Source organism: Tachyglossus aculeatus, chromosome 6, assembly GCF_015852505.1.
Source record: "Tachyglossus aculeatus isolate mTacAcu1 chromosome 6, mTacAcu1.pri, whole genome shotgun sequence".
Taxonomy (NCBI): Eukaryota; Metazoa; Chordata; class Mammalia; order Monotremata; family Tachyglossidae; genus Tachyglossus; species Tachyglossus aculeatus.
In genome coordinates, this window is record NC_052071.1 from 32,281,629 (window position 1) to 32,305,237 (window position 23,609).

Sequence of the window (23,609 nt, forward strand, 5' to 3'; positions counted from 1 at the left end):
AAACACAAATGCAATCAGCCATTTCTAACTCTAAAGATGATAGTCAGAAAGAGAGGGATAGAGATTCCCCTTCTAAGAGTGTTTCTCATTTTATGGACACATTCCAAACCGCTCCTGACAAATAAAACAAGAGCATACATGGGACTCTCCTCAGCTACCAAAATAAAAGCCATTACCAAAAAAGTCTGTCTGTCTAACGGAAGATTACCGTGTAGAGTTTAGAAAACACGATTCTGTATTTAAATCAGCTCTGTAGCCAGTTTCAGAGTCGGTCAGCAGTTTTCCTTCCTGGAATTGTTGGCTCTAAAGTTCAGCTGCCATCTCTGGCCGAGGATCACAAGATATACGGCATTTTCATCCCTGGATCAAGCCTAGTGGCTTCACATTTTTTGCAAACCAAATCTTCCACTGGTTTTGGCCTCAGTCCAATAGGACACAAATTCAGCGTGACACACACTGTAAGCACTTGACAAACACTGTTTGATCAATTCACACATGGGGAAGGATGAACTGAACCAATAAGCCTACTGAGAGTTGATAAATTCTCTCTCATTCTTTTTCTCTCTTTGCCACTCCCTCTCTTCCCGTTCTCTGTCTTTCAGTTAGGCCATGTATTTTTATATTTTATATAAAATGAGTTTCTTACCCCAGGATTCACTTGAAAAAAGTTCCCATGAATGATTTAAGGCCAAAAGTTCTACCTTACGGGCTGCATCTTCTCGTTGAGCTTTCTACACTGGTTAAATTAACTGGATAATACACGCCTCATTTTTTTTTCCGGGTAGGCAGGGTCACAGCTTTCCAGAAAATGAAATAAAATCCTGTCTGCCTACCAAGGACAAAAATGAATTCAGTCGTTGTTTCCAGGATGAGAACAGAGTTCCAGCTGGGATCAAGATGAAAGTTTCCTTCACCCATAGTGCCATATAGAGAGCCTGGAGCTTTTATTGAGGTTTTACACCTTCTTCTGCAGTACCCAACTGCAGTATCCTGCTATTAGAAAAGACAAGAGTCTGTGACATCTGGTCAGCTCTGCTCAGGCATTTCCTTGGTCACTAAACTGCATCTAATTGGGAGGCATCCTGCTGACCATCTCCCTCCACAAAGGAGCCTATGGAATGAAGTTGCAAATTATAGATGCCATAAAACCATTTGGCATCATAAAAAGGTAACAGAGAAAAAAGCCTCCAAGGCCGGGTGAGCGCCCTGGACCTTTGAGAGCTGAGAACCTGACCAGGGGGAGAGAGTCCTTGCTTTCTTTATTGTCTCACTGCAGCTCGACAGTCTGCTGGGCAGGGTGGTTCAGAACGAAGAATCAAATCCAAACTCTTCATTATAGAACAGGATGGGTACAAAAGAAGCCACTATTAAATCCAGCAATTACTTGGGATTGGGGGAGAGGGAGGGTTGGAATTTACTCACAGGAATGCACAGCAATGCTGGTGACATCTTATCGTACGCCCAAAAACCCACATCATTAAGAATAAGCAGAAGGACCACTTTGAAAACTTTAATAAAACCAAACAAACGTAGAACATGATGAACCAAATCAGGAGGAAGTGCCTACGAGCCTATTTACCAGGGGTCATTCTTCTCTTTTGGGAGAGTTATGTTTCCAAGTCCCATTTAATCAAAAACATGTGGGATGGGGTCTGTGTCCAATCTGATTATCCTGTATCGACCTCAGTGCTTAGCACATAGTAAGCACTTAACAAATACCACAATTATTAAAGTCATATGCAAAGGAAAAGACCCTTAGAAGGCCCAGAGAAAATTCCTGGGAAAGTTTGGTGACCGAAATTGTCATTGCAGTCACTCTTGAAAGATTCCATGTCACTGAACTCATTTTGGTCAACGCATGAATAAAATTCTGGCAATTCTGCCCAATGAATGCCCAAAGTCAGGAACCCATGACTGCAGGAAAATGGTTTTCTTCTTACCACATCAATCAGAAAGGAGCTACACTACCAGACCTGAAGTGGCTGTGGGCCCTTCGCCGCTTTCTGAAACTGGCTTGTCTCATTTCCCACTGAATTTAAATGGCTTCCATGGGCTGCTGCTTCTGGAATTACACAAAGGCTACCAACTTCAAACTCCTTACTCTGCACCTCCCTATTCAGCCCCAGGGAAAGATCAGGGCCGAATCAGAAAGCCTACTACACATTGGCAACTCCTGAAAAAGGCTTCTATGCTTCCTCCTCAAAACTACAAAGTCCTGGTGAGCTTGGAAGAAAAGAGAAACCAACCAAACCAAACCAATAACAGCAATAATAATGGTGATATTCATTAATCACTTACCACATGCTAAGCACTGTACTAAGCGCTGGAGTAGAAACAAGTTAATCATGATGGACACAGTCCATTTTCTCATCAGGCTCAAAATCGACGTAGGAGGGAGAACACATACTTAATCCTCATTTTACAGATAGGAAACTGAGGCACAGAAAAGTTAAGTGGCTTGCCTAAGGTCACACAGCAGGCAAGTGGCATAGCCAGGATACAACCCAGGTCTTTGGACCCTCCGGTCCGTGCTCTTTGCACTAGGTCATGAGAACACTGAAGAGTAACAATGTCCGTGTTAAAAAAAAATCCTAGGCCACTGGTTTGAATAATTAATCATATCTATTGAGCACTTATGCTGTGCAAAGCACTGTATTAAGGACTTGGGAGAGTACAATATAACAATAAACAGACACATTCCCTGCCCACAACGAGCTCCACCAAGTTAAAAGGCAGTACCCATGAAACCCTTATACCAAAAGTGACTTCATCACATCTAGGTTAGGAGAATCAAGGATGGAACTGACAATCAAAGCACATCAAGGCTCTCCATAGCAGGACTGATGTTCCCGCAAGAGCAGCTAGAATAACCAATGCTCTAATCCATAGGTTGGCCACCTTATTTTTGCTGAAAACAGAAACATCTAGATCTCAGTGCAAACTTACACACCATACTCTCTTCCCTTTTGGTGATGGACGTGGGAGATGCCAAAGTGGGGTGAAAAAGTGCTGTTCCAATTCTCTAGCGCAGTGGGAGTCTTGAGTTCCAGTGCCAGAACAACACTGGAGGACCTAAACGGAGCATGCTCCAGAGCAGAAGTGGTAGCCTAACATTATAAGTAAGAAAGAATGGCTGGGGACCAGGGCCAGGTCGGGTGATCAGTTTACCTGTGGTAGTTACAATTCCTGGCCCTGGTATATTTTCCTCAATTGGCTTGGAACGGTTTATAAAAATCTGATGCAGCTCTGGAGAAACTGGGATGTATAGCCAGCCTATTTATACACAGCTAAGGGCTGTACACATCCTGGTAGAGCTCATTTCAGGGAAACACTAGCTTTCACAGAGTTTGCTTAGAACAAGAAAGAGTGGGTGGGGTGGGTCAGAGAAAATCTCTGACTCTTGTTACCCATATATCCGACTGCTGGCTAGGCACCTCTAACCTTTCTCCTTTACAGACTATAAACTTCTGAAAGTTTCTGAAACAGAACAGGCAGTGCCGAAAAAAGATCATCATCACTTGGGAGTCACTGAGTTTAAGAGAGAGGGGAGAATGCCGATGGTCAGCGGTTATACTGGGAGCTTTAGAAAATGAAAGCGCCAAAGCACACCCTCTGGATCCCTAGTCACATCGTCCTGAAAAACTAAGCGAGATTACAGATTAAGTGAGAAGGACCTCTTGGTCTTCTACTCTTCTGTTGTCTCTCGACAGAGACTTCTGAACCTATTCCAGAACCCAAAACATCCCAGTTGGACTATCTCTAGTCAACAAACAGAGGAGGTTCCCAGGATGAGAGAATGTAGGCCTTGCTACTGAACTCTCAGGGGTCCCACTCCTGGGAATTGAATTGGTCACACTGGCTAGTATCACTAGGATGTGGCACTAAGGATACACTGCTGTTACCTGGTTCCCTTCATGTTTCTCCTTTCTGGAACAATCCCAAGGGTGCAGGTCCTCCACAAGCTTCTGGAAAAAAGGCCCTCTGAGGTCATTCAACTCTGAAACATTTGCATACATCCTTATTGTCAGTTGCTTCCCCTACCTGTAAGTTATGTTAATATGTGTCTTCCCTGTTGGACTGTAAGATCCTTGAGGGCAGAGATCATGTCTATTTGCTCTACAGTACTCTCCCAGACTCTTGGGACAGAGAAGCAGCATGGTCTAGTGGAAACAGCACGGGCCTCTGAGTCAGAGGACTGGGTTCTAATTCCAGTTCCTCCACTTGTCTGCTCTGTGACCCTGAGCAAGTTGTTTAACTCCTCTGTGCCTCAGTTACCTCATCGTAAAACGGGGACTAGGACTGTGAACTCCATGTGGGACATGGACTGGGTCCAACCTGATTATCTTGAGTCAACCTCAGCATCTAGTACAATTCCTGGCACATCGTAAGCACTTACCAAATACCATAAAAAAGTACTCTGCCATCGACCAATCAATTGCATTTTTTGAGCACTTACTATGTGCAGGGCACTTGGGAGAATACAACAAAATTAACAGACATGTTCCCTGCCCATAATGAGCTTACAGTCTAGAGGGGGAAACAGACATTGATATGAATAAATAATTTATAATATAGAATTCAAAGCTATGTACATAAGTGTTGTGAGCTTGCACACAGGGAGCCCATTGTTGGTTAGGGATTGTCTCTCTCTGCTGTCAAATTCTACTTTCCAAGCGCTTAATACAGTGCTCTGCACACAGTAAGCATTCACTGAATACGACTGAATGAATGAATAAATACCACTGACTGGCTGATTTATTGAAACCAATAAAAAAACAAGATGGGGACAGAGGCCACAAATACCACAGACCATCGCAAGTACTTTCTGGTATACCTTTCCTTTAAATGGTCAAGTGAATGATTTTGACTGCTCAACTTGGTTCATTTTGAAGGTTTCATACGTTACCTTTTTTATGGTATTTTTTAAGCGCTTACAATGTGCCAATCACTGTTCTAAGCGCTGAGCACTGTTCTGAATATTGTACTACCACATAGGTGAGAAGTGAAGAACGAAAAGAAAACAAAATGGCATCTCCCCTAGAAGAGATGACGCTGGATTACCCAGACATGATTTACATGTGCTGGCAACTACCCATGCCCAACTCACTGCAAAAGAGAGGGAAAAAGAGAAGGTGACGAAGCTCTGAAGCCAAAATACGTCTAGTCTTCAATGAGCAAACTGCAGTGCTAAACAAGGCTTGGGAGTCTTTTATCTGAGGTTGGAGGTTCCTCCGACCCACACGCTCATAGGGGGAAAGGCGGGAGTACTTGCTTCCATTGGACTGCTTGACTGCCATGTTCAAGAAAATCAATCAATCAATCGTATTTATTGAGCGCTTACTGTGTGCAGAACACTGGACTAAGCGCTTGGGAAGTACAAGTTGGCAACATATAGAGACAGTCCCTACCCAACAGTGGGCTCACAGTCTAAAAGGAAAGAAATCATTCAGGAGGAAGGACTCCAATGAGCCTCAAGGTGAAGGTTGGGGGCTTTCATTTTGGTGGTTTCACTGTTTCCACTGCTCAGGAGACTTGTTTGGGTCAAGAAGTTCCCATGTAGCTCTCGCAGCAAAGCAGGGAGGATTTTCAGCTCAGGGAAGCCATTCATGGATTCATTCCAATAATATTTATTGAGCGCTTACTGTGTACAAAGCACTGTACTAAGCACTTGGGAGCAGACACATTCCCTGCCCACAACGAAAGCCACCAAGGACAAACAGAGGAGAGTGCACCTGAACTGAAAATCTCCAAATTCGGCCATGAGAGGCATTTCTTGCCTCAGTATCCCAACTGGCCTGGGCCAGAGGTTGAACCAGATAGCCAAGAGTTTACTATCATTTGTTTTTTGCTTCAATCTTTACCTGATTTTCCCCACAAAAACTTTGTAGTTCAGGACAGAGTTCTGCCCCTAAGGTGAGGAGTACACGTTAAATAAGTTAGGGAATTCTTTTGGCTAGCATGTGCCTAATTTTACCAGGGTAATACAGTCTACTGAGGCTTGTTCCTTGGCAGATTGAAATTGCTTTATGACCTCTTTGCTATGTAACTATAAAAGAGGATCAAAATCAGCACTAAAGGAAAATATGGAATTAGGAACCCTGTGCAAGATCTAACTGATTGGAGTGTGGAGGCCTCACTGCTCTGGAGGGGAAATCTGTCCTACTACCAAGTTCGTTGTGGGCAGGGAATGTGTCCAGTTATTGTTGTATTGTACTCTCCCAAGCATTTAGCACAGTGTTTTGCACACAGTAAGAGCTCAATATGATTGAATTGAAGTGAAATGTGATTTTGCCGCCAACACAGGGTTAGATTACTGTCATCAATGGAACAACCTGAGGGCATTTCTCAAGAAACACTGGTGCCTCAGTTTCCTCATCTATAAAATGGCAATTAAAGACCCATTCTCCCTCTCACCTAGGCTACAAACCCCAGGTGGGACAGGGGACTGTGTCTGATATTCATATTTTGGATCGACCCCACGCTTGGTACAGTGCTTGGCAAACAGTATGCCTTTAATAAATACCACAGTATCACTATACTTTTTACCAGTTCCTGCAGTTGTTCACCTGGGGGACTGTTCATTACTTCACCCTCAGTGTCAATGTTCCTCATTTGCTCCTTCCTATTAGCCTGTCCCTTGTTGGGTAGGAAAATACACACTTTTTGTGGGGCTGAGGGAGAGACAATCAGTAGTGTTTTCAAAAGGATCTCATGTAAAAATTAGAGAACATCTGAATTAAGAGTCATTATCTAAAAATACGTCCCATGTCTACATGAGTAAGGTAGGGTTTTTTGGTGTGTTTTTAATAGTAAGTGTTTCTGTAAAGCTTACCACTGCCTTCCCCATCCCCAGAACGTTTCTCAGATCCATTCTCAGATCTAAAATAACCATTTATTTAGAAATTAAACCTTTCGTACTTAAAAGCTTATAAAGCACTAGCCCTTCCTCAGGAGAGAGGAATTTAAGAGAAACTTTCAAAGAACTCTGAAAGGATGCTTGTCAAACATGACCAATGAACTGCCTGAGAGCAGAATTATAGCACAACACAAATAATATATCTGATACGCACTAAATAAAATCAAAATGAATACTGGTGTTTGTATGGAGGGTATGGAGAAGTCCACAGACTTCATGGAAAGAAAGCTTTGATCACCCCATGGTATTTTGTACTTTCCATCTAGAAGTAGATGCAGTGTGGCTTAGTGGATAAAGCATAGGCCTGAGAGTCAGAATAACCTGGGTTTGAATCCCAGCTCTGACATGTCTGCTGTGTGACCTTGGGCAAATCACTTCACATCTCTGGGCCTCAGCTCCCTCATTTGTAAAATGGGGATTCAGACTGTGAGCCTCATGTGGAATGTGTCCAACCTAATTCGCTTGTCAGGCTAATAGAATGTCGGGCACGTACTAAGCACGTCACAATTATCATTTAAAAAGTTCCCCCATTGCAGAAGAATAGCAGGATCTGCAGAAAGCCCTCATGGAGCTCTTCCTTCGCTAGAAAGCACATCTCTCCTGTGAGGGATGTAAGCTTTGGAGAAACCTGTAACAATCAGCTTTTGGGGCAGCTCTGGGTTAACTCTAACTGTGGCATTATTTATTGGCTTGTTTTTCCCGAGGGCTTAGTACATTACTCTGCCCAGGGTAAGCACTCTATAAACACCACTGACTGATTTATTTATCCAGCTGGTCCGGTTCATATACATGTCCCTCTCTGGCCAACCTACCCTGACTGCACAGCCTTCCTGCTTTCTTGAGCAAGGTGGAAACCTGTGGGCAACTGCTTTAGAAAGAAAGAAGAGGGAAAAGTTACTGGGGATGAGGTTGGTGGGGAGGAGGGTCAACTTGGCATCTGGGAGGCTTGCAAAGTTGCTCTAGGGAAAACAAGCAAAAGCAGAAAGCCATTGGAAACCACCTAATCAGAGTTTTAGAACAGCCTCACATCTGGGGCCACAGATTTTTAATTCAGTAAAACGTGCTGGTCTGGTAATTGTCAGTGCCAACTTCTGCTCCTAGGTCCAGTAATCGCCATCCATTCCAAACATGAAAATCAGGCTATTGCTTTGATTCCACAGTTCTCGCAGCAAGTGGGAGGGAGCAGGGGCGGTGAGTGTGGTGGAGAAATAGAAAGCTAGACACACAAGCCCTTTAACACAGCCATCTTACATTCACCTGATGTTTTGCCCAATCTTGTATCAATTCATTTTTTCTGTTCACCAGAAGCTGCCTTCTTCCCTCGTCTACCCCAACTAAGCCCCCTGTCCTAAGTCTAATCCTCCTTCTTCTCTGTGGATTGGATGCCAAGATCCCAGGGATAGGGTATTATGGACTAGTTAAACATAATGGGATGTTGAAATATACAGACATTTCAATAACAACTTTCAGAACAGTTGAAGACACCTGAGCAACAAAAAGAGCAATAAACGGGGAAAAGAAAACCTAACATATCCCATAAAAGATGAACTAGCAGGTTAGACATGGCAGCAGACTACCCAGGGAGACTGGGGAGCCTAGATCCCTGTAGATATTTTATTAGTAAGAACAACAATGATAATAATAATATTTCTTAATAGACAAGGATCTCTCCTGATTAACCAGAGATGAGCAAACTATTTTTTTTTTTGCCACATCTGGGCCTGGTGGCAAAAAGGTGACATTCCTCCTTCATTTCTTCTTGCTCCTGTAGGGAGTGGTAAGTAAGAAGTAGTGGGCACATGGGTGGAAGCTGTCAGTTGTATCAATGCTTTCCCTCTTGTTCCCATTGTAGTGTCCTATCAGTTTGCCTATTATCCCCATTAGTTCATAAAGTCTTTGAAGGCAGAGACTTCTATTTCAATTGCATGGTCCCAAACACTCAGTACAGTGCTTGCACATAGTAGTTGCTCAATAAATGATGATGATGATGGCCCCGGAGGAAGAAGCCTTCTTGGCTGCTCTCCTCTCCCCTCACTCTCTGCTCCAGAAGGGGCCTGGGCTTGGGCAGTGATGCCCAGTAGTATTGAGGAGAGGACAGAAAGGGATTCATAAGTAGCAGGACCTAAATTAAAATCTCTAAGAGGATAGCTCCATAAGCTATATTTTAACCATTATGGATTTAGATAGTCCACCTTCCCGCAGGGAGAACACTACGTCGAACAGATTTTCAAATTTGCTTCCAGCTCTTTGATTCAGTCATTGAATCAGATGGTCCCAAATCCTACCAAATTATCATGGGAGAGGTGCCATGTCCACATTGACTTAAGTGAGTCCAGTGAATGACATACAGGACTGGGATCTCAGTCTAGGGTTTAGCAGTAACTGGGCATTTTCAGTCTCTTTGCTTCTGAAGTCATGTTTTATATGTCTTTCAAACTCTGCCAACAAAAATTGCACAAGCCAAGATTTAGTGCCTCACCATTATGTCATGCTTCCTCATAGGTTTTAAGACTATGAAGAACTCCAGGCACAGTAGCCATATTATTTCTGACCTAGCTTCTTCTGTAGAAATGAAGTAACTCAAAAAATTATTTCCAGTTTCAGCTGCCTAAAATGACATCTACTGGCAATGCAATTTTAAGGGCACACTTTAAAAAGAATTCAGGGAAAGCTGTTGCTCCCTTACGATAAAAATTTACATCCATTTTACATTGCCTCCTCCAGCATTTAATTTATCTTCATTCATACATCCATTACTAGAAAGTACAGCTGCAAAATATTTCAATACTTAATGCCTTCTTGTTAAGAAAATTGTTGTTAATCACAGTTAATTTTAATCTTCATAACAGAACATTATTTTTCATCCGTACACTATTTATCTCAAATCTAGTCATTAATGTATGAAAATTATCAACACAAGGAAGAAGACTGTCTAAAGTTCAAGCACCCCATAAAAGCTTTGGGAAATGCACAGAAGTAGAAAAATTTTTACATGCAGAAGGAAATACATTTGTGGCATTTAAAAGCTGTTAAGGCAATATTAGAAATTTTGATGAAAGGCACTGAGCCCATTTGGTCTTTGAACCGATATAATACTCCAGTCTTATTGAGCAGCAGTATACTGAGGGTGGGAAGACCAAGAATGGATTAGACCTACCCCATAGCAGTGTGGGGTAGCAACCACATAGAGAAGCAGCGTGGCTCAGTGGAAAAGAGCACGGGCTTTGGAATCAGAGGTCATGGGTTCAAATCCCGGCTCTGCCAATTGTCAGCTGTGTGACTTTAGGCAAGTCACTTCACTTCTCTGGGCCTGTTACCTCATCGGTAAAATGGGGATTAAGACTGTGAGCCCCCCGTGGGACAACCTGATCACCTTGTAACCTCCCCAATGCTTAGAACAGTGCTTTGCACATAGTAAGCGCTTAATAAAAGCTATCATTCTTCTTATTATTATTATTATAGCGGTGGCACGGCCTAGGGGAAAAGGTGCAGAACCGGAAGTCCGGAGACTTGCGTTCTACTCCCAAATCTACTAAGTACCTATTGTGTGACCTTGGGCAGGTCATTTAACTGCTCAGTGCCTCAGTTTCCTCATCTTTAAACACTTGTTCTCCCTTTTAGACTGTGAGCCACATACGGAACAGGGACTGTATCTGACCTGATTGTTAAAGCTTAGCAGAGCGCTTGGTTACATTGTAAACACATAACTTCAGAGAAACAGCATGGCCTAGTGGGTAGGGAATCAGAAGGACCTGGGTTCTACTTCCAGTTCTGCCACTTGTCTGCTGTGTGATTTTGGCTAAGTCATTTAACTTCTCTGTGACTCAGTTACCTCATCTGTAAAATAGGGATTATGACCATGAGCCCCGTGCGGGACGTGGACTGTGTCCAACATGATTAGGTTTTATCTATCCCAGCACTTAGTACAGTGCCTGGAACACAGTAAGCACTTAACAGGGACCATAAAACCCCCAAACCAGCTATTATTATTATTATAACAATAACAATTACCACTAATAATAATGATGAAAAGGGGGCTACCCTGGGTTTTAGGCAAACCCCACCACTCCACCACACACACACACACACAAATCCCAGAGTCATAGTGGTGAGGGGACTCAAGATAGCTCAGGCCACGGCTTCTGTTCCACCTTAGCAATTGTAGGCAGCAGAGGAAGGAATGAAATGACTGCAAAGAAAGTGAGGGAGCTGCTCTGTGGAAGCGGCTTCCGTGGCTGCCGCCAACACCACCACCGCTCAGAACTGCTAACTGCTAGCTGCCGTACTGATGATTGTCACCCCAGTTGAAAATGAGGCCTTCATGAGATCCACTGGTCAGTCTCATTTCATGGCTGTCCCTCACAAATTGGGGCACCGGGTTACTTTATTCCTTGGTGATTAGCAGTGACCACGCTAGCATCGGGCACGTGTACTTTATCAACTCTCCAGTAAAATCATCACTGGGCTGGTATGAATCTGTACCAAACCAAACAAACCTCAGGTACCAAACAAAGTTTCAAGGGAATCGTTCCGTGAAGACAAACCCAATGTTTCAGAGCCTTGCACCAAGGGTTCGACCAAGGTGTTCTGACCTTAGGGACCCAACCTGATTTCCAGACTGCAGCTACTTGGGGACACTTTCCGTGCTACCAAGTTGTCTGGGGGATTTATTTCCGTGGCTCTTTCCTTTGCTCCATCTGCCTTTCCGCTAGGGCACTGAAAAGTAAAAACAAGGGAAAGGAGTAGGAGAGGAGGTGGATGATGATAAAAACGGAGGGTTGAGGTAGTGTGAAAATGTCACCTCAGCCTGCTGCAGTGATGGTAGGAAGTGTTAAAAGGAAGCACAAAGCAGGAGCTGAAGACTCACTTCAGGGAAGAGAAATTATCAGGGAAGAGGAGGGAAGTGCCAACTTGTACTTCCCAAGCGCTTAGTACAGTGCTCTGCACACAGTAAGCGCTCAATAAATACGATTGATGATGATGATGAAGTGGGTGGTAGGGAGGAGGGGGATGTGGAGAGAGGGTAAACCCAGATGGCTTCTACTCTGACTGGACTGTCAGAGTTTGTAAGCTCTTACGAATCATTAGCAGAACAATCAGATTAGAACCAATAATAATCAGCAGCTTGGGAAGAATCTGGCAAATCAAAAGCCCCACCCAAGGGCCAATAAATTCTGCCCTTACTATCGCAAGCTAACAGGTTTCAGTCCATCTGCACAGTTACCAGAAGTTGTTGCAAATCTCCAACGAGGTGGTATGAGAGCAAGCCTACAAATGTTTATCTCATCAAGAAACATAAATTACAATTTTTTTTTAGTAAGAACACCGGTTTTACCCTGTACACACCCAGCTAATGATTTCCTGTACATTGAATTCATCAACAGGTCTCTGTTCCGAACACTAGAGGGCTTGCTAGTACTTTTTCCCATTTTCTTCCAACTAACTACTTTGCCAAGTGCTGTTGTAAAAGGAAGATTTAGGGGAGGAAAAAAAATATCGTTAAATTCGAATTCGAGTTTAAGAATACACTGCAGTGCCAGAACAAGCTTTAAACTGGTAAAGAGCTGAGAAAAATGGCTCCTCTCATCTGTAATAATAATAATAATGGCATTTGTTAAGCGCTTACTATGTGCACTGTTCTAAGCGCAGGGGGGTTTACAAGGTGCTCAGGTTGTCCCACTGGGGGCTCACAGTCTTCATCCCCATTTTACAGATGAGGTAACTGGGGCCCAGAGAAGTGAGGTGACTTGCCCAAAGTCACCCAGCTGACAATTGGTGGAGCCGGGGTTTGAACCCATGACCTTTGTTGTTAGTATGTTTGGTTTTGTTCTCTGTCTCCCCCTTTTAGACTGTGAGCCCACTGTTGGGTAGGGACTGTCTCTATATGTTGCCAATTTGTACTTCCCAAGCGCTTAGTACAGTGCTCTGCACACAGTAAGCGCTCAATAAATACGATTGATGATGATGACCTCTGACTCCAAAGACCATGCTCTTTCCACTGGGCCACGCTGCTTCTCTACTGCTTCTCTGTACCGTGGCCCGCTGTCCATGGGGTTGGTAAAGGTTTATTATGAGGCTGAAAAGGAAATGTTTTGCAAGAGTATTTCCAAGTGAACTTACACACCGTAAAGAACGTACCGTCAATCAAAAATGGTCACTGTCCCGATCTGCAGGTAAGCCTCGGAGAGAGTGCAGGCTGCAGAGGCGGCCCCGGGGAAGAAGCTATGTTACTAGGGGCCATTACCAGCTACAGGCTTGCGGTCTAGGTAGGAGGAAGGGTGGGTATTGTATTCCTATTTCACAGAAGGGGAAACTGAGGCACAGAGAAGTAAAGTGACTTGACCTAGTTCACAGATCAGGCAAGTGGCGGAGCTGGGATTAGAATCCAGGGCCTCTAAATCCCAGGTCTCATCTCTGTTGCCCAGGGTGGCAGGGTTAGGGATTGAGGAGGAGGGGGAGGCAGATCCACCATTCCCACACAGGTTTCAGAGGCAGTGGTGGCCATGCTAGCAGACTGCGAAAGGCTGCTAAAGCACACAGCTCTCTGGCACAGGAATTGGGGCACCAGCTGCTTGCCATTATGCTCTCAACCATCTAGTCTGGGGGTTCAGGCTGATTATTTTATTTCAACTAGTACCTTCAATATCCTCAGGTTGGAGAGTAAAAGTGATTTACAAATACCAGACAGGCTAGACTAAGCTCATTGTGGACAGGGAATGTGTTTGTTTATTGTTGTATCATACTCTCCCAAGCGCTTAGTACAGTACTCTGCAGACAATAAATGATCAATAAATATGATTGAATGAATCCTTCCCCCTCGTCCCCCTCTCCATCCCCCCATCTTACCTCCTTCCCTTCCCCACAGCACCTGTATATATGTATATATGTTTGTACATATTTATTACTCTATTTATTTATTTATTTTACTTGTACATATCTATTCTATTTATTTTATTTTGTTAGTATGTTTGGTTTTGTTCTCTGTCTCCCCCTTTTAGACTGTGAGCCCATTGTTGGGTAGGGACTGTCTCTATATGTTGCCAACTTGTACTTCCCAAGCGCTTAGTACAGTGCTCTGCACACAGTAAGCGCTCAATAAATATGACTGATTGATTGAATACTGTGAAAGTGTTAAACATCTTTTGTTACAACTGTGTACAATGAGAAATTAAAACTGTTTTCATTTACAGTGAAACAACTACATAAATAAAACCGCCGTTTTGCAATTGCAGAGAACTCTTCATCCACATGCCAATAACATACTTGGATCATTTACTCTATTGAATACTGATACACCCAAAATATTATATGCCTTTTCAAACTTCTGGTCCCTTTATCACATACAATGTTAGTTATTCGTCACTAATTAAGTGCTCCAGTTGATAACTGTCTAAATATTTACTAAACAGGAGAAAATACAGACTTAGTTCCTCAACTTGGGCTTGCAAGAAGTGACGTCATTCATAATACTCTGAAGCAAACTTCTCAGCCACCAAAGCTTTCCACTTTGCCTAGGTATCAATAAATGGTATTTATTGAGCGCTGACTGTGTGCAGAGCACTGTACTAAGCACTTGAAAGAGTGCACTTGAAAGAGTGCAATACAATAGAATTGGTAGATGGGTTCCCTGTCCACAACAACGGACATCACCACTGGTGGTGGGCCCCCAGCAACATTTTATTTGCCCTCCTGATGGGCACAGCACAAGCTTCGGGGAGATTGCCTGGAAAGGAAGAAGACACAGTCCCAAGCCAACAATAAAGCTTACTACATAAAGTCGGGCGGAATAGATACACAGGGAGAAGTTACAGTCATCATCATCATCATCATCATCAATCGTATTTATTGAGCGCTTACTGTGTACAGAGCACTGTACTAAGTGCTTGGGAAGTACAAGTTGGCAACATATAGAGACAGTCCCTACCCAACAGTGGGCTCACAGTCTAAAAGGGGGAGACAGAACAAAACCAAACATACTAACAAAATAAAAGTCAGTGATTGGAATGAATCAAAAGCTAAAAGAAACAGGTTAAATTCAACACCTGAAAAGCTTCAACAGACAAAAGCCAAGAGGTCACTACTGTTGGAACGGGACGGTCCGTGGGTAGCTCACCGTTTCTGGCAAACAACCCATAGTAAGAAACTGCCATAACTTTCCCAACTTTTAAAATATTGTAAAGGTGGCTTCTTCCTGCTATTCACTCTTGTTGGGAGTGGAGCGTCTCGCAGGCTATGGTGAAGAGTCAGTGGTGAGGGGGGCTTGGGGATGTATATTCCTATAGGAAGCAGGGTTTCTTCTTAACAGGATGCCCTGCCCAAAAGAAGAAGGAGATTTCCCCTGTGAACCCTGGCATGTTGGTGTGGAGGGGGCTCGAGCCACATGCTCTTGAGTTTCTGCTCACTCTCAGCTCCAATTTACAACTTTTTTTAAAAAAAACAATCCATCCAAGTAGTAGCATCTTTTGAAGGTCACTGCTGAAAACCACCTCCCATGAAACTATTAGGGGCCCAATCAATTCGTCCAACCAGAAAGATGGTAGGATGTATCAGGATTTGTGCCTCTGGGCAAACTAGAGATTGCTAGAGCATGAAGCTTTCCCTCCCATCTTGGAGAGGAGGGCTGGGGCCTGAGTTTTTCTTTCTTCTGCTTCATGCGTTTCAGGTGCATGCTTGGAGGACAAGTAAAGTTGCAATACAGAACTGAACTTTGTGAGAGGATGAGAGTAAGTGTGCCTTGGCAGAGCAAGCACTATATTAGAAAGGAAGGAATTCAAGCGAACGCTAAGATGAACAGACTTCCATGTAATGAGACTGTTGGTGAAGCCGCATAAAAGCTGGGTTTTTCGAAAGTTTTCCCAAATTTTGACCGAGTTCAGTGAGAGTCTGCCAACAGAGGGCTGATCAGATCAATTATCTAGCATGATACACCTTAACTCGATAAACAGAAGAGAGAACACCCTGCAGCTGTCAGTCGATTGGATGGGGTATAGGGTTGCTTAATGAAATCCTGAGGATGTAAGCAAGAAAGGGACAGTGCTTTGTAGCCTTCATCAAGCTGGCTGCAAAAAAGCCACAGTGGAAAACAAATATCATTAAAAAGGTAAATTTTGCATCCAACTTAAAATAAAAATCAGAACCAAAACTGACCAGGGAGATGATGGAATTTAAACTATAGACAATGCTAATGGCAGAGAGGGGAAAGACTGAGTAGTAAATGCTTGGCTTCCCCTGCCAGGAACCTACAGAGAAGTGAAAAGTGGCAATTCCCCTGGGTTGGAAAAAAAACCTTTCTTATTTTATCTTTTCAGATACAACTCTATTGAAATAACAGACACATGAAAACTTCATTTGTCCAATGAAAAAAGAAGGCCAAGAAAATTTAAACTCTTTCCAATATGGACAGCAATTGAATTATCTCAGTTTTGGAAAGCATCCTACTCTACCAAACCTCACAATATAGTTATGAAGGGGGAAGAGTTGAAACAAGCTCAATTGACTGTAATGTGACTTTAAAAAGGGCTGCTTGCTCTGCTCAATGCTGCTCTGACTTAAAAGGCAATGGTTAGGAAAAGGGCACGTTTGGACCGCCAGTCTGAGAATGAATCAATCCAAGCCTGGTCTTTCTTCTGCTTTGGAGTTAAACAAAGCAAATGAACATTGCTTAGTACAGTGCTCTGCACACAGTAAGCACGCAATAAATATGAATGAATGAATGAATGAATGGATGAAAGAACTGCGAATCAAAAAAATCCCAAATTGGCAGAAATGATCTGGAGGAGTTTATCATTCCTGAATAAGAGCTACCAAAATCCTGGAAAAGTGACGCCAGAGGTTTATGAGGTTGGCATGATTTAATTAAAATCACATCTCCTCCGAGAAGCCTTCCCTGATTAAGCCTTCTTTTCTCCAGCTCCCTCTCCCTTCTGCATCATCTATGCGCTTGCATCTGTGACCTTTGGGCATTTGATATTCGCCCCACCCTCAACCCTGCAACCCCTAGGTACATATCTTTATATTATAAATTATTCATATCAATGTCCATCTCCCCCTCTAAATTGTAAGCTCACTGTGGATGGGGAACGTGTTTGCCAACTCTGTTGTATCGCACTCTCCCAAGCACTTAATACAGTGCTCTGTATTCATTCATTCATTCAATCGTATTTATTGAGCGCTTACTGTGTGCAGAGCACTGTACTAAGCACTTGGGAAGTACAAATTGGCAACATATAGAGACCGTCCCTACCCAACAGCGGGCTCACAGTCTGGAACGGGGAGACAGACAACAAAACAAAACATATTAAAATAAAATAGAGTAATAAATACGTTCAAACATATGCAGTGTGGCTCAAAGGAAAGAGCACGGGCTAGTAAGCACTCGATAAATACTACTGATTGATCATCTTGAATCTAGCACAGTGCCTAGTATATGGTAAGCACTTAATACCACAAATGAAAAAGAATTAATAGATAATAAGTAGCATCATTCTCTCATTGTGGGCAGGGAATGTCGCTGTTTATTGTTGTATTGTACTTCCCCAAGCACTTAGTACAATGCTCTGCATATAGTAAGAGCTCAATAAATAGGATTGAAGGAATGAAATCCAAAGAGCAGTGTATATGAGAAAGATGTTGTCAGTACATCTCACAGGTTCATAGCTAGCCTTAAAACCTATAGCCTTTGCTTAGCTGTAATTTACTTTAATACCTGTCTCCCTTCTAGACTGTAAGCTCCTTGTGGCTGGGTGGCATGTCTTCCAATTCTATTGTACTGTACCATCCCAAATGCTTAGTACAGTGCTCTGCACACAATAAAAGCTCAATAAATACCATTGATTGGACTCCTTAGTCCAGTTTGTGTGGGAGCCCTGATGACCATCTTCAAACACTATTCAGCTTCTCACAAGGGGACAGTTTCCAAGAAATGGAAGACATCCAGACCCATCTATTCTCCTCCAAGAAGGGCAGTAGACAGCCCTGGCTGAGTTGGAAAAGTGTAGGAGCCCTCAAAAAGTTAGGTATTCTAACAGTGTTCCCCACCTGGCTTGTGTGAAAGCTCACTGGTTTTAAGATCTTTGCCATATTGGACTACCACTGCCTGAGCACCCACCCTTAAATCAATCAATGTGTGCAGAGCACTATACTAAGCACTTGGGACAGTGTGATTTAACAGAGTTGGTAGACAAGTTCCCTGCCCACTACACTTCAACCCCCAATCTTTATTTGGTCTAATTAAGCAATGTTCCATGAACCACAGGTGATTCCCACTAGGCACCAGAGCCATCATATTAGGCAAAGCTGAAAGCTGACTCCATAATTAGTTTAAGATAATTTGGAACCTATTTTTATCCTGGCTACTAGAAAATAGGCTGGGCACCTCTGATCTTAACAGTGTGCTGGGTGCACCTACATTAAATTCATTCATTCAATCATATTTACTGAGCACTTACTGTGTGCAGTGCACTGTACTAAGCACCGGGGAGAGTACAATACAAGGATAAACAGTCACATTCCCTGTCCATAACAAGCTTACAGTCTAGCGGTGGGGAGACAGACATCAATACAAATAAATAAAATTATAGATATGTACATAAGTGCTGTGGGGCTGGGAGGAGGAAAGAGGAAAGAGAGCAAATCAGGGTGACGCAAAAGAGAGTGGGAGATGAGAAGAAGTGGGGCTTAGTCTGGGAAGTCCTCTTGAAGGAGATATTCAAAATTCATTTTCCTCTTATTGATAATTTGGTTCCACCCTTATACTTCTTAAAAATTCCTGAATCTGAGGCATATTGGGAATCCAAACACTCACCTGGTCCAGTGCCCTGCCTCTTTGGAGGGTGACACAAAGTGTCCTCCTGGCCAAAGAGAATTTAACGCATATGGTACTCTTCTTCAATCTTTGCAGTTTCTTACTTTAAATAATTCTTCTTTTTTCTAATTTCTTTCCCTCCTTTCATGTTTATTTGTATTTCTGAAAGCTCCCATTGCTGGCCCCTGCTCTTCTTACAATTATGCATCTAATTAAAATGAGGAGTAGTAGCCTTGCTAGGTTGCAATTTCCATTTTTTTTTTAATCCACCAACTGATTTCTTTCATGCCTTTAGGCTGGGGTGAGTTTGCATGATTAGATTTCTGAATATCTCCAATCGTTTCCTAAATATTTTCCTAAATATTTCTGGGGCTTTCACTTAAAAAAATCAATGAGTAAATATTTTCTGATTGCCTACTGTGCTCAGGGCACTGTGTTTAGCCCTTCAGAGAGTACAAAAGATTTAGCAGACAAGGTCCTTGGCCTCCATGAGCTCAGCAGGGGAGAGAGACACTAAAATAGAGAGGAGGAAGCAATAGGGGATGAGGATATGTGCCTAAGTGCTACAGAGGGATTTGAGTGCATTTGGTGGGGATATAAGGTGGGAAGACGAGAGTAAGCTCACCTCTAGACTGTAAGCTCTGTGTCTGTTTATTGTTATATTCTACTCTCCCAAGCACTTAGTACAGAGTTCTGCTCACAGTAAGCACTCAATAAATATGAATGAATTAATGAAGAGAGTAATCAAGGAAGGCCTCCTAGAGGAGATGTGATTTCAGAAAGGCTTGGAAGATAGGGAGGAAAGTGGTCTGCCTGATGGGAAGGGGGAAAGAGTTCCACATGGGAGATAGGGCAGGAGCAAGAGGTCAGTAGCAACAGGAGAGACTAGAACGAGACACAGTGAAAAGGTTGGATTGAGAGGAGCGAAGCTGGGATGAAGTGGGAGAGGAGGGAAGTTAAGTAGGGGAGGGGATAGAGGTGATTGAGTGCTTTAAAAGTCAATGGTCAGGAGTTTCTGCTTGATGCAGAGGAACAGGAGAACAACTATTGGACGTTTTTGAGGAGAGGGGAGATGTGTGCAGAATAATGACTAAGAAAAATCCTGGCCCCACCACTTCCCTGTTGTGCGACTTGGGGTAAGTCACTTAACGTCTCTGCTTCACTTTCCTAATCTGTAAAATGGAGAGTCAATACCTGTTCTCCCTCCTACTTAAGACTGTTAGCTTCATGTGCGACAGGGACTGTGTTCAACCTGATTTTCCTGTATCTACTCCAGGGCGCAGTACAGCACTTGGCACATAGTAAGTGCTTACCAAATACCTCGAATATTTATTATTTTTGTAATAATAATAACAATGATATTATAATAACAACAATAATAATCAGGGCAGCAGCATGAAGCGTGGACTGGAATGGGGCAAGATTGGAGACTGGGAAGTCAGGGTGGAGGTAAATCGGGCAATGACAAGTGACTGGATTAGCGTCGTGGCAGTTCAGATGGAGGAAAAGTGCGGAAAATGGAAATGCAGAGGAAGCCAGTGCGGTGATGTTTTTGTGCCCCATTTCTGAGGTCCGGGGGCAGGGCACAAAAACAGGGCTCCCCGGGAGCACAGGCACAGTCCCGGAGGCACAGAGCACTGGTGCCAAAAGCAGCAGTCATGACCTCTCCACTGATACACCCCAAGGCCGCACACCAGGGGCATTTCACAGAGCTCATGACAAAGTGGTATTGATACGCTTATTTATTCTCTTTCACATTGGTAATCTTTCGCCTTCCTCTAACGGGTCTCGAGGAGAATATCACAAACGTGTACGGCCATCCCAGGATCTCATGCTGTATTTCTTCTTGGCAAACAGATTTCTGAAAATTTGCTGTTCCAAAGGTCTTTCACTGAGGAATCATTAACCATTTGGTGAATAATAATTTTCAGAGCAAAAAGGAAACATGGGGAAGTTTCATTACCACTTTACTAGAGAAGCATAAAATTGAGCCAAGGAAGTGAGGTGACTCACACCGTTTCGCAGAAGTGAGATAGTTTAAAACAATGAACACAACCCATGCTTCGCCCCCCGCAATCAAGTGTGCTAACTGCTATACTGAGCTCTCTTGTTTGACCCACTAGCTGTGCTGTTTGCCAGCTCGATCACAGAACTAGTCTTTTGGGCAACATCAAGAATATCATTTAATAATCCCTATGAAATATTCTCTGTTACATCTGGTGATCACTATGCCTCAGGGGCTTTAGCTGACTCTTAGAAGCCTTTTTCATCTCTAACTTCTCTGATCAATTTTATTCTAACACTAATATAGTTTGAAAAGCCTCAAGCCATTTTAAAAGTCGTTTCAAGCTGCCAATGGAAGGCAGAAGTTAATTTTTAAATAGATATCTACTTTTTAAAATGAGCAATTCTTGATATGGTAAATCAATCTTTCATACTGTTTGACAAACTATGACCTTTCAACTTGATTCCATTTCTATTATAGTATTTGGGGTTGTGCAGAAATAAAAGTGTGGCAAACTAGAAAGTGGTAGTCATCATCATCATCATCAATCATATTTATTGAGCGCTTACTGTGTGCAGAGCACTGTTCTAAGCACTTGGGAAGTACAAGTTGGCAACATATAGAGACAGTCCCTACCCAACAGTGGGCTCACAGTCTAAAAAAGGTCAGTGTTTATCACACTTTTTGGTTTATACAATTGGGCAAAATTGAACTTATCCACCCTTCAGAATACTGAGATAGTATCTACTGAATGGAGTGAAAAAAGAAAATGTAGGTGGTGAACTGGATTAGTATACAGGGGCATATTTTAACTCATACCAAGATAAGTGAGGTGTTCCAGAGGCTAAATGAGAAGTAACAGAACCATTTAAAACTGGTTATTAGTAATCAGGGTTTTGGGGTTTTTTAAAAATATAAAATGAGGTCCTGGCACTATCAATTTATAGGAGCCCAACAGGGAGGTGGGGCAGGGGGACATGGGAGAATATGCTTCAGTATATCTGTATATATGTTTGTACGTATTTATTACTCTATTTTATTTGTACATGTTTGCTCATATTTATTTGTACATTTGTTTATTTGTACTTTGTAATTTGTCTTTATTTGTACATTTGTACATATTCTATTTATTTTATTTTGTTAATTTGTTGTCTGTCTCCCCCTTCTAGACTGTGAGCCCACTGTTGGGTAGGGACCGTCTCTACATGTTGCCAACTTGGACTTCCCAAGCGCTTAGTACAGTGCTCTGCACACAGTAAGCGCTCAATAAATACAATTGAATGAATGAATGAATGAATCGTCAGGAAGCTGGAACTTGGGGGTGTTTACGCCTGCTTGGTGGGAGCTCAGGGAGTGTCCTTTAAGAAACTCTCCCTTTACCCACCTTGTCCCAGACTCAGAGCTTGATTTTCTACTCCTGAGTGACAAAATACCTCAGTCATGCGACGCCGGGCTCCTCCATCAGTTGAGCCACAGGCCCCAGTGAGCGGTGCCGACCCTCCCCTACACCTACCATTACCAGGGAAAAGCCCAGTTCAAGGAAGCCCACGTAAACCCGTGCAACACTGGAATGTACACCTTTCCTGAATTAATTTATTTGGCCCAGTTTGGCTGCAAAGGCAGCCCAAGCAGAAGAGGAAGACAATGGGTCTGTCCTTCAACAGATGGTTTGGGGAGAAATTATTTTCCCCACTGAAAAATTCCACCAGTCTTTGACTAAACTATGGCATCACTTTGCTTTAGTAGCATTCAGCATTCTTTCATAACAGTTCTTTCCTGTGTTTCATATTGAATTAAAATGACTCTGGCTTCACTATCTTTGCATTTCTATGCACTTGTGAGGAAATCAAGATGGCAGCTTGCGAAATTGAGGACTTGCCAGTTCCAGCACTTTTGATTTTATTCCTTCCGTATGGTTGCACTTCACACCATGCACACACGGTGAAATCAAAGATGCCATATGACAAAATGTCCAGACACTTTTTGAAGCTTCTTATCGTGCATCAATATACACACCAGTTGGAAGCAATGAAGGCCAACACTACAATATTCAGAGACCTTTTCCTAATGTAATTTAGGAGAACAACTGTCCCTAATTGGAATGACTTCCTCCACCCTTCCCTAAACTATGACTCCTCCCTCCTTCAAACTCTTCTAAAACTCCACCTCTCCCATAAAGTCTTTCCTGATTAACCCTCTCCGGCTCTGATCATATTGGTTCCTATAGCTACTCTAGGGTATTCTGTAATCACACTGGCATTCACATAAAAATTCAAAAAATGTCCCTTCAATGTTTTATGCCTCCGTCTCTTGCACTTTATGTCTACTTTTAAGTTTGGCCATCCATATTCAACCACCCTCTCCTCATTGGACTTTATATTGCTCAGGAGTAGAAACTATTTCTCATTCTTTCCTTGTACCTCCCCCAGCATCTAATACAATGCACTGCAGCCAGGAAGATGCTCCGTTCATTCTGGTTGATTGCCTGACTGAAAATTTCCCACCTTGGCAATCATTCAGGACACTGGCATAAATTGGAGTCATGTGGCATAAAGCTTCCTGGAACCATTAAAGCGACATTGAGAAACAGTGTGGCCTAATGGATAGAGCATGGGCCTCAGTGTCTGCCACTTGTCTGCTATATCAGCTTGAGAAAGTCACTTCTCTGTGCCTCAGTTACCTTAACTGTAAAATGGAGATTAATACTGTGAGCCCCTTGGGGGACACTAACTTTGTCCAACCTGACTAGCTTGTATCTGTCCCAGTACTCAGTACTGTGCCTGACACATAATAATCAGTTAAACAAATAAAAAAACACCAACCCCCAAATCCCCCCAAAACTTTAAGGGGCACAGAAGGAAAGGTCTGAAGATAGCCACATTGCT